Consider the following 12,506-nt stretch of genomic DNA (forward strand, 5'->3'; position numbering starts at 1 on the left):
CCTCCCCAAACAGTAAAGGGTCAGCAAGCAAATAAACAAATGGTGAGAGGACAACCCACAAACACAGATACAGAGTAAATTCCTGCCTTGGTACAGATTTTAAAACTATATGAAATTCTCTATAGTTAGATTACCTAGCAATCTTAAAGGCTGTGTAAAAGAAACACCAAGCAGGAAGATATGCTGGGAGCAGTAGTTAGATTACCTAGCAATTTTAAAGGCTGTGTAAAAGAAACACCAAGCAGGAAGATATGCTGGGAGCAGTAGTTAGATTACCTGTGGATGATAAGAAATGAAAAATCACATCAGTCTTTCCCAGGTCGAAGTATAGTTAGTAATGACTCCTGAATAACTCCGGCTTCAATTTAAAAATTCTAGTTTACACTTTAAATGAAGCACTTAAAATATAAGCACTCTTGCAAACGCAGCCCTGGCTTAGCAGCCCAAAATGTAAGTAATAAGTATGGCTGAAACCAGGTGTCCACACTGATTCTACCCCTCCCCAAACAGTAAAGGGTCAGCAAGCAAATAAACAAATGGTGAGAGGACAACCCACAAACACAGATACAGAGTAAATTCCTGCCTTGGTACAGATTTTAAAACTATATGAAATTCTCTATAGTTAGATTACCTAGCAATCTTAAAGGCTGTGTAAAAGAAACACCAAGCAGGAAGATATGCTGGGAGCAGTAGTTAGATTACCTAGCAATTTTAAAGGCTGTGTAAAAGAAACACCAAGCAGGAAGATATGCTGGGAGCAGTAGTTAGATTACCTGTGGATGATAAGAAATGAAAAATCACATCAGTCTTTCCCAGGTCGAAGTATAGTTAGTAATGACTCCTGAATAACTCCGGCTTCAATTTAAAAATTCTAGTTTACACTTTAAATGAAGCACTTAAAATATAAGCACTCTTGCAAACGCAGCCCAAAACGTAAGTAAGAGCTAACAGCCTTCTATACGGTCCCGCTAACTAAATTCACTTTTTGGAGGTCCAGGATGGTTTTCCCACTTTTTCATACCCTTCTCCCAAGTCGCATGCTATAGAAAATTTGCACACCGTCACCGTGAGTAGGCATTTCTAATTGGATTACGCGTTTCTCGGGAGCGAGGATTTATGCAAAGGGTGAGTTTCATGAAACTCACCCTTTGATTGCACTTGCAAACTCGCACCTAATTGGATTGACCTCCTATGACATAAAATGCCAAGCATAATACTTGTAGTTCATGGTTATACCTTTTCATTCATATACTGATGGGTAGTTTTGTGCTTCGTACCAATTCTGCATTGCCCTTACAAGTTTGTCTTGTTCTGACTTTTTGCCATAATAAAAAAATTTTTTTGGGGTTAAAAGAATATAAAGAATAGAATCCTGTAATGTAAGCCACAAATCTAATATAAAAAGCACCACGGTAAGATTCAGATTCAAGAGTTCAAAGTCATAAGCTGATCAGGGCCGCCGTCAGGGGGGGACTGCCGGAACTGGAGTCCCGGGCCCGGCCCCTAGCTGAAGGAGGGGGGGCCACCGGCGCTTGCCCGTTTTCGCCACTGCACAGCTTGCAGCGACCAGAAGAAAAGGGGCAGCCCAGCCGCTGGTACCGGCCGCCACCCCGGTCCCAATAATGGAAGAGGCAGCGGGCCCGCTCGGGCCGCTCCTCCGCCAACCAACATCCATCTGCCCCGGAATGTCAATATAGTGTGCTGCATTGAGGTCGGCGCACGTGACGTCATCACGTCGCTCCGCGCCTCTGGAGGGAGAGCCTGAGGTAGGAGGAGCCGCGGATCGAGAGAAGCTGGACCAGCGTCTGCAGTGCTGGGGAAGAGGGAGAGAAGAAGCTGAAGACTTCTTCAAGGAAATATGGTAAGTGCCAAGAAAGGTGTGCACAGCGGGCAGAGACTGGATCTAATAACAGGGGGGGGGGGGGGGGAGTGGGAAAAAATGCTGGACAGAGACTGGCTCCAATAATCTGCCTATTTTGTCAGTCCCGGGCCCCACCATTTCTGATGGCAGCCCTGAAGCTGATGGTATGCAATTTGAGGAAAACATAGCAACTCGCAAGAACACTGACTGTGATTTACATCTGTGCAGCATAAAAACCAGCTTTGGACTCATTTTGCTGCTAGGTTTGCACTAATATTTAAACATTCCCCCTATTGCAGGGATGGGCAATAAGTTGCCCTCCAGCTGTTGTTGAAATACAATTCCCAGCATGCCTTCCAAGTTTTAGCATGGCCAAATAGTAAAACTGGCAAGACATGCTGGCATTTGTAGTTCTACAAAAAGCTGGGGGGCCATTTATTGCCCAACCCTACCCTATCACATTCACCTTCTCAGAGTCGGCCTATAGGATATCATTCTCTACCCGTTTTGCTCCCCCAAGTGTATTTCAAGGTGCACAATATAATAAAAAACATCAGTTACATGTATAATGACTGCTTTTACATACCCTGCACCTATGATTAGATGAAAGCAGAGCAGTATTTTGAGAAATAACAAACTTTATTTTATTGAAAGGTGCGCTACTAAAGTAATATGAGGAAGACTTTCATGTGACGTTTGCACAGTGCCCTATTGAGATTTTTATGCTCCCTTGCATACTTCCAGGGGTACAGATGTGTCCTCATACACCATAAGACATTCAGTTTTGGTAAACACAAAGTCGAAGATGAAGCTCAATGGTACTTGTCACGAGAAAAAACTGCAGTGGCTGCATCTTAGCTATTCGTATAGAATCAGAGACTCATTTGCACACAGATATACCAATGTCACATATCAAATTGATCAGTGCAATCTAGCAAAGTAGTTTTGTTGCTTCTAGTTGTTTTATTTTTGCAAATAAGACACATTTTTAGTGTGGCAGAGTCTCCCGATACCTGGTGTGCAGGGAGGGGCTATATGGCGCAAACAAAGCCGCAGGTATGAGGACACTCAAAAAATGTGAGTGGCCTTTGAAAAAGTCTCAACAGCGAAACACGTGTTAGGCAGTTTCACTGTGTGCCAACCATCTCCTATGACTGTTTGAATGTTTAAAAAATCCATCTGCCAGAAGCCGCCCACAGCCGGGAGAACAGTAGCATTTGTACACACACGTTGGGAATGCACACTATCCCAATGTGACAAAATATTTACTGGGCTGTTATATAGGGTTATATGTAGCGGCATCACACGAACTTACTGTGAGCCGTAAATAGCCAGGGGGACCACATCACTAACACACGCTGGGAAGGCTCACTCCCCCACCGTGGAAGAGTAATTATCCCCATTACATGGGGCTATAGGTAGGGCCATTACTTACTGTTGGCTGCAATTAACAGGGGGCCTGCAGCATGGATCTACACACTGGGAGCACATACATTCTCAGCGTGGACTAGTCTCCTGCTCCTGAGAGACTGGGCAATATACAGTTAAACTACATGAGAAGCAACACTGGTGGCTAGTTTGTGAAGATAACGAAAATATTAAATTCAAATTATAAACAGATATACAATTATATTGGATGAAACACTTATCTATATATGTACCACTGTGATTTAAATAGCCAGTAAATGAGAAACATCTAGAAAAGAGATACATTTCTGCATCTGGGGATTGATATTTAGTATCAATTTGAATGTACTGGCTACTAAAAATGATCTAGACCACCAAGTGTAGACTCCATATGGGGTTGGTACGGGATGCCGGCAGTAAGAATCCTGACTACGGAATCCTGACTAGGTTAGCATCCCGATGGCTGAAGATAAGTATACCTAACCTAGCCCTACCTCCCCGGTGCCTAAACCTAACCTCCCTCCTATTGCCTAAACCTAACCCTCCCGCCCCCAATGCCTAAACTTAACTAGTGCCTAACCTCCCTCTAACCCGGCTACTTTACTTCGGGATGTCGGCGCCAGCATTCCGATAAGAGTCGAGATTCTGGCATCTGCATTCTGACCGCCAGAATCCCCGCTGTCGGAATATTAAACGTATAAACATACTATGTAAATAAACAATGTACGTCTACCTGGAAAGAGCTTATACATTTTGGTAGAAATGTTACATTTTGGTAGGAATGTCTCCTGATGAAGTCCTGATATTTGTGATAAGACGAAACGCGTTGAGGCATACCTCCTTTTGGACTGTTCCAGACCTGAGAGCTTTGTTCTACTGTCCAGATAAGCTTTACTTCTTTTACTGAGATGTATGTATGGATATATACGCTTAATTAATAAATTGTATTTGTATACTTTCTAAAATTATCTACCATCTGTTTGTTTGGTCCTTATTTGAAAAACACGAGTTCAAGATCACAAGAATCTGTGGTGGGAGATTACTACACCAAAAGTTTATGTTGGCAAAAACTAAAACTTTTTGCCTTGTTACATGGTACGTGTGCACTGTAAATAATTTAATTATCACGTGGAAGATTCCATATGTGTTGCACTAGGAGGCGCTTTTTTGTCATCATAACTTCTAGATTTGTTTTCCAATGTGAGCCATTGGATTTGAACAAAGAGCTGCCACAAGAAAGAGACGGGGAGTGCAATACAACGAAAAGATAAAAGGACGTATTCATTGTTCTTATTCACAGCTTTTAGTTCACTTTGGGGTGATCGTATGCATTAGTGCCACAATCACTATTGTTCAGATTATATATATATATATATATATATATATATATATATATATATATATATATACAGCACGAAAAGTAGTGGCACTCTGAGACTTCACAGCAAATAGCAAACGTACAACGTTTATTCCATAACCAGGAACATAGACCAACGTTTCGGGGCAACACCGCCCCTTTGTCAAGGTGAGTTTGCTATTTGCTGTTAAGTCTCAGAGTGCCACTACTTTTCGTGCTGCATACTTTTTCTTTAGTGGGAGGCACCTGAGCACACAAAGACTCGGATTTTCGTGAGTGCCGGACTATTATATATATATATATATATATATATATATATACACATATACATACACACACACACATACACACACACACAAACCTACAACAGGCGGCACTCGTAGACTTTGGAGTCAATAAAAAAGACTGTGCTTTATTTTACGTTTCGGGGAACGTATCCCCGTCCTCAGGATACACATGTATTGATTCCAAAGTCTCCGAGTGCCGCCTGTTGTAGGTTGTATATCTGTTGGGGGTGCTGTCCTCCTGGGAAGGCACTGGAGCCAGTTACCCCGAGGTGGGTCTTGAGTGCCAGGTCACAGATTTGTGTATATATATATATATATATATATATATATATATATATATAATATATACACACACACATTATTATTATGGGCTTATATTAAGGCTGCATCAAATAAACAGAATTCTCCGATAGGGAATTCCAGAGATGGGGGCATGGTGTTTCAGGGGCTACATCTCAAAAGCTATTGGACGTACTGAGCTGAAATTTGGCGTGGATGGGTAGAACTGCCGCTGGGTGCTGCATGCCAAATCTCAGGGCAAAAAATATAAAAAATTAGTAATTGGGAACAATCTAAAGTTTAAACTGTCAGTTTTTTTCTTCCACTTCCTGTTTGGTCAAAACTGACACTTTTCTGCTTTTGTCTATGAGAGATTTTTGGAAAAGGCATAACTCAGGGTAGAGGCCGAATTAGGACTTAGGGTTTGTTTTGTTAGGTAGCTCTTGTTCCAGGGTAGGGCCTTTTGGGGTTCAGGTTATTGAGACAGTTAGTTTTTAAACTAGTAGCCCACAAATGCCCCATTATAGAGATAGGGAGTTCCAACTTGCTGCGCATGCTCAGTAGGTGGTATCCTGCAGGGGGTGTACAGTGGCTTCACCTGGGTGAACAAACATGGCTGGAAGTGTGGGCGTTAGCGGCGGTGAGACCCGGCAGAGATAGCGGATGTTAGCAGCGGCGGGACCAGGCGGAGGTGGGGGCATAAGCAGCGGCAGGATCTGGAGGAGGTGGGGGCGTTAGCAGTGGCGGGGACCAAGCGGTGGTGCAGGCGTTAGCAGCGGCGGGGACCCAGCAGAGGTAGTGGGCATGGCAGCAGGCCTGGATCCCAGCCATTCAGAGTTCAGTAGCGGTGTCAATGTCAAAAATGGTGCCTGAGCACCATTTTTAAAATTCAAGATGGCCATCGCAAGTCGTGACATCATTGCCCCACCCCTCGGCTGGCTTATATAAGCCAGCGGCATGGCATTCCGTCGGTGGAGGGAGCAGTGAAGAGCGCCTGAAGAATGATGCACATCGCCTAGTGTGTACGTCCAACCGGATGACCTACTTATTGGACACTACCTTCTAGACACTCCCTGTACCTCCCACTGTCCTCCGCCATTTCAGAGCATGCTGGACTGTGTCATCCTGATAGTCTGTGCTCAACAGCATCTGCAGCAGCAATCATCTCCAAGCAAGGGCATTCTGTTCTGTGGTATATGCTCACATATGGGGCTGCACTTTTTGGGAGCTGTAGCAGTGAAGCCCATTTCGTCTTGGTGGGCAAATTAACAAATTGTTCTGTTTAAATTGTATGTAATATCCAGGTGCTGGCTGGCAACTTTTATCCTGGGGGGCAAATGCATGCAGGTGGCCCTGGCAGAGGAGTAGCGTGTAGCCAGGGTGCCCGAAAGAACGTGCGTACTACGGCGCCCCCCCCCCTCCTCAAGTGTTCTAGGGAGGAGGCGGGTCCATATGGGATTAATGTAAGGTAAAAATAAAGATTAGGGGCAGCCCCTTGTCGTAGTGCCCATATGCAGTGCCACAGGACACCCTTATGCAGGCCTCGAGTAGTGCCCCAGTAGTGATCCCCCCTATGCAGTGCCCCTTGTGCCCCCAGTAGTAAGCCCCTTATATAGTGCCCCCAGTAGTGGTAACCCTTATGCAGTGCCCCTTAAATAGTGGCCCCAGTTGTAGTCTTCCCCCTATGCAGTACCCCCACTATTGCCCTTTATATAGAGCCCCCAGCTGTGGTCCCTCGATGCAGTGCCCCCAGTGGTAGCCCCCTCCCCCCTATGTAGTGCCCCTAGTAGTAGTACCCTCCCTCCTATGCAATGCCCCTAGTAGTAGTCCCCTCCGATTGTAGTGCCCCTTGTAGTAGTCCCCCCCAGTAGTAGTACACCCCTTGATGTGCCCCCAATAGTAGTCCCCCCCTTGTAGTGCCCCCAGTAGTAGTAGTCCTGCCCTTGTAATGACCCCAGTAGAAGTAGTCCCCCCCTTGTAGTGTCCCCAGTAGTAGTAGTCCCCCCCCTTGTAGTGCTCCCAGTAGTAGTAGTCCCCCCCCCTTGTAGTGCTCCCAGTAGTAGTAGTCCCCCCCCCCTTGTAGTGCTCCCAGGAGTCCCCCCCCCCCTTGTAGTGCTCCCAGGAGTCCCCCCCCCCCCTTGTAGTGCTCCCAGGAGTCCCCCCCCGCAGTAGAGACATAATAAAAAAAATTAAAAAAAACAAACACTTACCTGACACCCGCTCCTGCTCCTGGTCCCGCAGCCGAGATCAGCTCCTCTGTCCGCCGCTTTGCATTATGGGAGTGACGCATCACTCCCATTACCCACTGCGGGAGCCGGAAGGTGTCCGGCTCTGGCAGTGGGAGCAGCAGCCGATGAGAGTCTGTCTGACTCTCATCAGCTGCTAAAGCAAACACACAGCTGCCGGAGCCGGCGGCTGTGTGTTTGTGCTGTGTAGCGCTGACCGAACTCCGTCCGGTCAGCGCTACACACGCGGTGCAGTCTGTGTCACAGTGACACAGACTGCCCGCGGCCCGCATGACGCTGCGGCCCGGGGGGCACATGGCACCCTGCCCCCCGGCCCAGCCCGCCACTGTATCTATGTATTTTCTGTAGGAAAAATATATTTTCTAACCGTGTGACAAATGGCCAGTCTGTAAGTAACTGCTTGGGAGTTATGTGGCTTGATTGAACAGCAGCCCGTAACGCCACCAGAGTCCATTATAAAGGTTGAGTTTACAACAGTCTTAACAAAGTTGTATTCAGTCTTCATTTCCTGCTCACCTGGAATATCCGCGGTGCTGATGTGAGCTGGAATAGGACAATTTGTAACCATAATTTTAGACTGATCAAGGCACCAGGAGGTTTCATGTGCTATTGGGAATAGAGGCAAGTGGGATGTCAAAAACAGAAATATAGGGATCATATATACAGTATACCGCGACAATGAAAAGTAATGCCTGTTTAGGTCATAGACAAAACTTTGTCCTTGTTTTTTAACACAGCACTCAAAAAGTGTTCTCTAGCTGTCCCCTCTGCATAGTGTACTAATTATAATGAACGCTACCATAAAATCCCATCAGTTTATTGAGTGATAAAACTTTAGAACAATGCAGATAATTTTGAAATTACTGCAAAGTGAAATAAAGCAAATGGAATGGGTCAGAAAGTGTAGATGCACGGTCTTAGCTTATATTAGTTTTTCAACTAGCAAAATTAAAATGCATTGATTAGGCTTCGGGAATGCATCTTTAATTTGTAAAATAAAAGTTAGTACAAAGTAGAAGACAGTTTATAGAGAAATGAACAGACTGGGCCATATGTAATAGCATTTTGGTGGAGGTAGTAATCGACGCTGATATTAGAGGGGACATACGGAGATGTCCAGTGTTTGCAACACTGATTTGAGACTCCTTACTCTGGAGCACCTCACCTTGGATAACAACTATTGCTGCTATATAGAGCCTTGACCAACAGGCCAGTTATCCAGGATCCTACAATTAAGCATTTATTCCAGTTAAATTAGAAGTTCATTGGAAATAGAAGTAGATCGGAGACCAATTAAGATGAAGGTCCCTTTGACTCCTGTTTGCACTTCACATGGACTTCCTGGTAAGAACCATGGCCCTCATTCAGAGGTGCTCGCAAAATGCGAGCAGTCGCTCTGAATGAGGGCGGACGATTTTCTTTTGAAGTGCGGCCTCCTACTCGCTAGCTAAGCTGTGGGTTACCACCCACAGCTTTAGCGACAAACCAGGTTGATGGTCGCGATGGTCAAGACCATCAGGGCTTACGACGAGACCCTATTGGGTCTCCGCAACCGCAAGCCCCAGGGAGATTCCTGCTCTGATCGAGCATGAAGCTCCCCACTGACATCACTGTTGATGTTAGTGCGGCTGCCCACAAAAAAGCAGGTGTACCTTAAGGAACGCCTCCGTTTGTGAATCCACCCCCCCGCCACGCCTACAAAATGGGGCGAGCTATCGATCACCATCGACAGTCGCCCCTTTTGTAGTGAGCTGCGGAGCGATAGAATTTCTCTCTAGCTCCAGGGCTTGCGCGTGCGTAGGGCCTAAACATCGACCCACTTGCGAGCGGGTCTGAATGAGGTTCCAAGTGTGATAGGCACTATTTCATAATAAATAATGTGGGTGGTGCGCAAATACAGTACTACTATTTGTAATGGCAGAAAATTGATGAGTCAAGATGCTAAATAAATTATCAAAACATTTATAGACATAATCAATATACATATACAAAAGTATAATGTAGATAATAAGCACTGGTAGAGCCACAACTAAACAAGTTTCTCATATTAAAAAGATACCATAAAATATTAAATTGCTTATTGCCAATAGCATTCAGAACATGATAAGACGCCTCTCATAAAAAAAGTACTTATTAAAGGACTGTTAATATTCAGCCTCCGGAGTTCTAATTACCAGTGGCCTCCCAGCTAATTTGTGCAGTTGTCAATGGCTGTAACTGATGGAAGTAACTCTCACCGTATGAATACTTCTGATCAACGGGGTGTATAGAATGTCCCTGTGTGAAGCTGATAATCACAACGCCGATTCATGACACTCCAGGTTGTCTCAATTACCCACTAGGGCGGCACTGAAGGTTCACTACAACTTAGTAAGAGAAGATCCGACTTCTGTATGCAGTCTCCCAGTATAAGGCTATACCTGTATGCAGGATACCGGTGAAGTCTCGGAATATAGCAACGGTGTCGGTAGGTCTCCAGAGACACAGGTAAAATAGACTACTGACTTATCAGCTCCGTTAACCGGGAACAAAGAGCATCAGAAGTCTATTTTGCCTGTGTCTCTGGAGACCTACCAACACCTTTGCTATATTTTAATACCTTGATATAGAAGGTATGCATGGTATTACCTTGATATAGAAGGTATGCATGGTACTACAATTGATAACCAGTAGATTTGCTGTACATTCATTTCTTAATTTTAATGGCTCAATATCCATTTTCTTGAATGTTGTGCCAGAAAATGTCCCCACATTATTTTCTGTTATTGTACAGTACTTTTGTATAGTTATCTGTGTGTATTTCGGGAAGTGTTCTGAATAGCTCAGTTCATGTTTGAGAAATACAAATGTTTCAATATATTATGTAGGCTTGATAAAGTATGTTAGGATAAATTAGGTTTTTTAAAAAGTTAACATTTAATTAGGCTGTAACATTACAGACATTTTACATGATAGAAGAAACTGTTTAATGCAACAAACCACTTTTTTCCTCCATATGTGAGCCCGAGAGATGCCAAGTATTCTCCTAGTACCCACCCAAAGTGTGTTTATTTATATGAAGTATCCTGTAATTTGTGTACATTTATTCAAAGTGCCCTCAAATTATTTATTCCAAGATACTCCTTATGTTTACAAAAACTCCTTCAAAATAGTTTTCTATATTTTATCTTTGCCAAGACATGTTATTGTATTTTCAGCTACATGAACCAAAGTAAAAGTAACTGTAACATCTTTGTTATACAGACAATTCATATATTTCAAAATAAAGTTTGTTGATCTCTTGCTAAATGATTGTATTGGACCACACACACACACACACACACACACACACACACACACACACACACACACACACACACACACACACACACACACACACACACACACACACACACACACACACACACACACACACACACACACACACACACACACACACACACACACACACACACACCACAGGATTTACAGGGCCATTTGATTAATGGCAAAACCCATTATTATAACAAATCATAGTTCATTACAATCCCTCCCTTTTCAGCTTCTGTCTTGTGCACCCTTTTATTATGCCTCTTGCATGTTCTGGTAAGTAGCGGGGTTACGGGGGAGGGTTAGCATTAGGGGTTAGGCTGCGTACACACCTATAGATATATCTGTCCAGTCTGTCTGGTGGGAAGAAAAATCTGGTGATGTACGGGAACCAATAACAATAGATTTTTGCTCCCAAGCACTTGAAAAACGGACCAGATTTCCCTTCCCATCTGACAGATAGGACAGATATATCTATAGGTGTGTACGCAGCCTTAGGCACTATGGGGGAAGGGTTTGGTTTAGGGTGCGGGGAGAGGGAGGTTAGGTTTACGCACCAGGGAGGGAGAGGGTTAGGATACCTACCGACAGGTGTTGGTAGATCTTGAAAAATACACAATTACATGCTTTGATAACACACACACACAGTTACAGATTAGTACATGCACTTAGTATCTTTGTAACCGAGCTGAGGGTATGGAGGGTGCCCCCCATGTAATTATTCTATTCTGTCCGGCGAGGAACACCCGTCATAAGTCATAACAGCAGAGACTTACCTGTGTCTGTAGCCGTCACTCAGCTCAGCAGCAGTATGATGTCCCCAGGCAGGTGGAGGTCCGGTAGGCGGGGGGCAACAGCTCGCCTGCTGGGATAACTAGGTGGTCTGGTCCGTCTCTGCTCTGTTGGAGATCACCTGACACTGTGTATGACTAATTAGTTTACACTATAACTGTAGGTAACGCCAGGATCAGCCTCCATGGGATGGGTTCGGCACCGGGCATGCTCAGTCCATTCACAGACATACCGGCACTCCTATAGCTGCACTATCCCTGAAGTTTCTCCTGCAACCGTCCGGGCTTCTGCTCTGCCCCACCTCTCTCTTCAGCTCCATACATGTCACGTCACACTCGGCAGCACTGCAGCCACTACCGGGGAAACGAATTTTGCCTAGGTATAGCTGAGGGCGTCGCTCGCTTAGGAGAGACGTGACCCGCTACCCATAGTGCTAGGGCATATATTCTGCTCTGCCCGGCTGCTGAGCATACAGCGCTGTGTGACTCTCCCAGGAGATTGTAGCCAGCTTCTGTCCTTCCACTTATTTTTCAGCTGTAATAAGTTGATCCGAATTCATTTATTAAATTGATTAATTAGTAAAACAAAAAATAATTAACATCGTTGTTAGTAAATAGACCTCTAATACCCCTTACACACTGCCAGCAATAACCTGGCTCGCAATGCAGTGTGAACAGGTAACCCGGGTCGATGCGACCTGAGCCCCGTTCACAGCATAGGAAGAGTCTGCGGCGCCAGCTCAGCATGTGATGGCGGCCCGTCGGGTCTCAGCCAGGATGGACCTGTGTATAAAATCCCAAGTGCGACCCGGCATTGCAATGTGAAAGGCACATATATGTAACTAGGTTAAACTAGGTCAGTGATGGTGGCACTCCTGCCTGGCAGAATATCTATGTATTATAATGGCACTTTTAGGAGGGGTTCTGCTGTATATCATAGTCATCTGCCCACCAGAAGAGGGTCATCTC

The 12,506-nt window shown here is 44.9% G+C and overlaps 1 protein-coding gene across 3 annotated transcripts in view; it reads right to left on the reverse strand.

Moving 5' to 3' along the window:
- LOC148538684 (tripartite motif-containing protein 59-like) overlaps positions 1 to 11,864 on the reverse strand; it is a 28,236-nt gene extending 16,372 nt beyond the window's left edge. For 2 of the 3 annotated variants that reach the window (XR_015871511.1, XM_088452301.1), the window contains exon 1: positions 11,523 to 11,864. The gene's annotated coding sequence lies outside the window, so the exon portion shown is untranslated. Of the gene's footprint in view, positions 1 to 690; positions 774 to 11,522 lie in introns of those variants that run through there. The other variant, XR_015871513.1, reaches the window with a different exon arrangement.
- Positions 11,865 to 12,506: the final 642 nt, after the last annotated feature.

The sequence above is a fragment of the Taudactylus pleione genome, unplaced genomic scaffold (assembly GCF_031769625.1).
Source record: "Taudactylus pleione unplaced genomic scaffold, aTauple2 ptg000037l, whole genome shotgun sequence".
Lineage (NCBI taxonomy): Eukaryota > Metazoa > Chordata > Amphibia > Anura > Myobatrachidae > Taudactylus > Taudactylus pleione.